General features: G+C 46.6%; 1 non-coding gene across 1 annotated transcript; it reads left to right on the top strand.

Annotated features, from left to right (window-relative positions):
* The first annotated feature begins 4,898 nt into the window (after window positions 1-4,898).
* LOC111751692 (U6 spliceosomal RNA) lies at window positions 4,899-5,001 on the top strand. Its single transcript, XR_002786790.1, has one exon. It is a non-coding gene; the product is annotated as a U6 spliceosomal RNA (small nuclear RNA).
* Window positions 5,002-5,424: the final 423 nt, after the last annotated feature.

Raw genomic sequence — 5,424 nt, 5'->3', positions numbered from 1 at the left:
TACCGCAGTGAACGAAGAGTTTGACATAAAATTGTGGCCAGATAAACAGATATGGTTAATTGTATCATGTATCACTTCATTAATGAAAGCCTGATAGGAATGCTACCTACAGTGACTCAGCAGTTTGTTCCATTTACCGTATATCCTTGGAAGCCCATTTACCGTATATCCTTGAGAGTAAAGAAATGGGCTATCATTACGTCTTTTCTTTCTTTTTGTTTCTGGTTGCAAAGATCCTGCTGAAGAATTTATGCGGAGTAAGCATTAACTCGCCGTGAGCTGGAATCGACTAAACCAGCAATGGGTTTGGTTTTGGTATTTAAAAATTTTTAGACTATCCCTGAATATCCAGCCTTCCTTTTTGTTGTTGTGTTGTGTTGTGTTTTTCTCTTCAGAAGATTAATTGCAGAAAAGCCCAGGAATGCAACCATTTCCTGCTCCTGGCAAGCACCCACAGCTCTGCAGAGACGAAAGGCGAGGCCAGGAGAGACTCCTGCCTGAAACAAGGGCTGAAGCCGTGAGACCCTTAGAAGGTTAATAAATGGTGAGAAGTTGCCACTCTCTGCCATCCAGTTCCTCACCTGTGAGGCCACAGTACTAGAAGATTAGTAAAAATTTGCAGGCTCATAAAGCAGTTTTGTGGAGGAAAGACTGCTTTCCCTGTTGAGAAACCCAGGCTGGGTCAGCAGAGCAGCCGGGCAGCGGGCTGGCATTTGCTGCTCTGCGCTGTCTTTAACCACCTTAATTAGCACTCACTCGTCGTGTGTCTTCGCCCCTTCTTCCCCAGCAGAACCTGACCTGATTCTGCTCGCTCTTTCCCAGTCTATTTCCGTTTCCTGCCCCAACTTGTCCTTCCTCTTTGCATTCTGCTTTGGGTTTTATTTTCTGCCTTGCTCGTTTCTTTTGCAGGGACTTCGGCATTTCGTTTCTTCTGATCACCTTGGATATTCAAATAATGATCCAAGCTTCTGGTCTCTTTCATGTCATGCACTCATTAAATTCCTCCTAAGGGCCAGGCACTCTGCCAACTGTTATGGGGGGATTTGAAGATATCCAAGTTGTGCTCCCTGTCCTCAGAGACTTTGTCATGTAGGAAAGGGGATAATAATATCTATTGATAAGGAGGGAACCCTGGTGGCGTAGTGGTTAAGTGCTACGGCTGCTAACTAAGAAGTCGGCAGCTTGAATCCACCGGGCTCTCCTTGGAAACTCTATGGGGCAGTTCTACTCTGTCCTATAGGGTCGCTATGAGTCAGAATCGACTTGATGGCACTGGGTTTGGTTTTTTTTTTTTTTTTTGGTTATTGATAAGGACGGGCCCTGGTGGCACAGTGGTTAAGCATTTGGCTGCTAACCAAAAGGTTGGCGGTTCGAAACCACCAGCAGCTTCTTGGAAACCCTGTGGGGCAGTTCTACTCTGTCCTATAGGGTTGCGATGAGTGGGAATCGACTCGAGGGCAACGAGATTTTTTGTTGTCAAGTCGACTCTGAGCATGACAACCTTGTGTATTACAGAAGGAAACACAGCCTGTCCTTGCGCCATATTCATGATCTTTGATGTGTCTGAACGCACTGCTGTGGCTACTGTGTCAATTCGCCTCATGGAGGGTACCCCTCGTTTTCACTGACCCTCTGCTTTACCAACCATGAGGTCCTTGTCTAGCGAAGTCTTGCCACCCGCCCTTCTAAGGGGCATTCTGGTTGTATTTCTTCTAAGGCCAATTTGTTCATTCTTCTGGCAGTCTGTGGTATATTCACTATTGATTTGTAATATCTGCTTATATGTTTGTTTCTTCCAGTAAGTGTGAGCTCCATGAGGGCCCATTAAATTAAAAACAAAAAAAAGTTGCCATCACGTCGATTCCAAATCACAGCAACCCTACAGGGCAGAGTAGATCTGCTCCCCAGGGCTTCCAAAGAGTGCCTGGTGGATTCCAGCTAATGACCTTTTGATTAGCAGCTGAATGCTTACCCACTGCACCACCAGGGCTCCTTCTTGAGGGCAGGGGTTGTGTTTCCCATTGCTGATTGTCCAGCCCCTAGATCACTGATTGGTCAGTCATAGAACGGAACTACCTGTGGAGGAGCCCTGGTGGTGCAGACGTTAAGCACTTGGCTGTTAACTGAAAGGTTGATGGTTCGAACTCAGCAGCAACTCCTCAGGAAAAAGACCTGGTGATTTGCTTCCATAAAGATAACAGCCTAGAAAACTCTATGGGGGCAGTTCTACTCTGTCACATGGGGTTGCTACAAGTCAGAACTGACAGCAACAGGTAACCTATAGAGTGACAATCTCAAGCAAGCTTCAGCAGAGGAGTATCAGCAACTCTGGCCTTCTAGAAGAAATGCCCAAGGTCGCCACCAACCCTAAACATGTACACAGCATCTCATCCTGTGGGCATCTCTCTACTATTCAAACATCACCCATATTCCCTGAAACAGAGGAGTGGGGGAGGGGAGGGTTCCCGTGGACTCCTAACCTTTAGCCCTGATTATCCTTCCCAGTGTCCAGGTGGACCTGAGACACTGGCCAAGACCCAAACCCCTTTACCAGGACCTAAAGTCACCCAAGGCTCCCCAGTCACCTGGACACACACACACACAGGTCTAGCGTCCCCTCCCCTGCCACAGCCCTGCCCTGACGTCCCCCCACATGACTCTCCCATGATCTAAAGAGTCCAACCACTGGCTTGGCCCAACTTAACAGCAGCCCAATGGCATCTGACCTGTCCCCGTGCAAACAACTTGCTTGACACTCTACCAGAATTCTGGCTGCCCCAACCTCCTGTGGCCACAGAGGAAGAACTGACCATATGATAAGTGGACAGTGGAAAGGGCTGCCTTTCCAGCCTAGTGTGCAGAGAGGGGAAACACGCTCTGGCCTGGGATATAAGTTCCGTTCCCCCTTTTGACACTGAGTCCTAACAGGTACGTGGCACCGACCAACTGGCTTACAAAAGTAAGTTTAGCGTCATGAGTAAAAGCATCAGCTTCATCGTAAGAGCACGGGTTCAAATCCCAGGCCTGCCATTTAGTAGTTGCGTGACCTTGGGTAAGTTACTAAACTTTCAGGGCCTCCGTTTCCTATCTGTAAAATGCGGATGATAATAATAGTACTTCCCTCAATAGGATGGCTCTGAGCACTAAATGAGTTAACAAAAGAACAGTGCCTGAAATACAGTGAGAGCTACACAAGTGTTGTTGTTGTTAGTTGCTATCCAACTCATGCTCCAACTCTTGGCGACCCAATGTCCAGCAGAATGAAACATCGCCCAGTCCTGCATGATCTTCACGATAGTTGGTGTGATGGTTAAGGCTGTGTGTCAACTTGGCTGGGCCGTGATTCTCAGCGGTTTAGCAGTCATATGATGTTGTGATCACATCCATGATAAGACCTGATATAATGTGATCACCTCCATGACGGAATCTGCTCTGAGTAGCCAATCAGTTGAAAGGGAGTTTCCTCGGGCGTGTAGCTTGCATCAGATGTAAGTGGACATTCTGGCAAGGCTTGTGGCCTTTTGCTCACTCTGGGTCCTGCAGCTGGCTCCTGTTTGTCTGACCTCCTGTTCTTGGGACTTGAGCTAGCAGCTTAACTGCAGTCTTGTCTGCTGATCTTGGGATTCATCGATCTTCACAGCCTGTGAACAAGAGAACTGCTCTCTGACCTGCCGATCTTGGGTTTGGCAGCCCGTGTGGCTACATGACTCAGGAGAAGACTCTATCCTGACCCACGGACTTGGGACATTCCAGCCTCTACAATCATGGTGAGCCATTTCCATGATACAGCTCTCTTGATATATATATATTTGTGTACTTTGCTGATTTTTTTTTTTTTTTTTTTTTTAGAGAACCCAGCCTAAGACAGTTGGTATGCCCGAGTCCATTGTTGCAGCCACTGTGTGTTGTGAGTGCCTTCTAACCTAGAGGGCTCATCTTCTAGCACTATGTCAGACAGTACTCTGTTGTGATCCATAAGATTTTCACTGGCTACTTTTAAGAGAGCACCAGGCCTTTCTTTCTGGCCTGTCTCAGTCTGGAAGCTACACTGAAACCTGTCCACCATGGGTGGCCCTACTGGTATTTGAAGTACTGCTGGCATACCTTCCAGCATCACAGCAATATGCAGGTCACCACAGTAGGACAAACTGACAGACAGTGGTGGACACAAGTATTAGCTATCAATATTTATGTACTTTATCTCATCTACTCCTCCCAGGAAACCCTGGTGGTGTAGTGATTAAGTGCTATGGCTGTTAACCAAGAGGTCAGCAGCTCGAATCTGCCAGGCACTCCTTGGAAACTCTACGGGGCAGTTATACTCTGTCCTATAGGGTCGCTATGAATCGGAATCGACTCAACGGCAGTGGGTTTGGTTTTTTTTTTTTCACTCCTCACAAAAACTTCATTTTACAGCTAGGAAACTGAGGTTTGAGATGCGAACCACACCAGATGTGAGCATCTCCAGCATCCACGTCCTCAACCACCAAGGTCATGTTCAGTCTGAGGCCCTCAGCCATGAAAGCCATGACATGAGGCCTCTATTCCCAGAGGTTAAACATCCATGTATAGATATTGCTTATCATTTTACAGGAAATGTGCTCTGACCTAATACGAAGGTAAGAAATGTCTCCTACTAAAAAAAACTAACAAGGAGCTCTCGTGATGCAAACGGTTAAGCACTCAGCTGCTAACCAAAAGGTTGGCGGTTCAAACCCACCCAGCGGCTCTGTGGAAGAAAAGACCTGGTAATCTGCTCCCATAAAGATTACAGCCTAGAAAACCCTGTGGGGCAGTTCTGCTCTGTCACATGGGGTCGCTATGAGAGGAATCAGCTCGAGGGTAGCCAGCAACAACAAAAAAACCCTAACAGTTCTTTTTATGAAAACATAAATAATGCTCTCTTCAGCGGCCCATATACTAAAATTGGAACGACACGGAGAAGATTAGCAAGGCCCTGTGAAGGCTGACATGCAAATTCATGACACGGTCCATATTTTTCTACTCAGCCATAATGGCAGAGTAGAATTGCCCCCGAGGGTTTTCTAGGCTGTAATCCTTAAGGAAACAGATCATCAATTCTTTCTCCTGCAGAACGAATGGGTGGGTTCAAACCGCCAACCTTTTAGGCAGCAACTGAGCGCTTAAGCATATGCACCACCAGGGTTCCTTAAGCTTGTTAACGGTGGTGGAATGACTTGGGAAAGGATAGGGAGAATGGATGCTACGACTTGAACGTCGTCAATGCTACTGAAGCGCACATGCAGAGATTGGTAGTGACCGTATACTTTCACTACAGTTAAAAATAATGAATGGATAAAAATCCTTTTTTTTTTTTAATTGTGCTTTAGGTGAAGGTTTACAGAGCAAATTAGCTTCTCATTAAACAATGAATATACAAATTGTTTTGTGACGTTGGTTGCC

The sequence above is a fragment of the Loxodonta africana genome, chromosome 23, assembly GCF_030014295.1.
Source record: "Loxodonta africana isolate mLoxAfr1 chromosome 23, mLoxAfr1.hap2, whole genome shotgun sequence".
Taxonomy (NCBI): Eukaryota; Metazoa; Chordata; class Mammalia; order Proboscidea; family Elephantidae; genus Loxodonta; species Loxodonta africana.
Note: the sequence above shows the minus strand (reverse complement) of the source record. Positions and strands in the feature narration are given on the sequence as shown.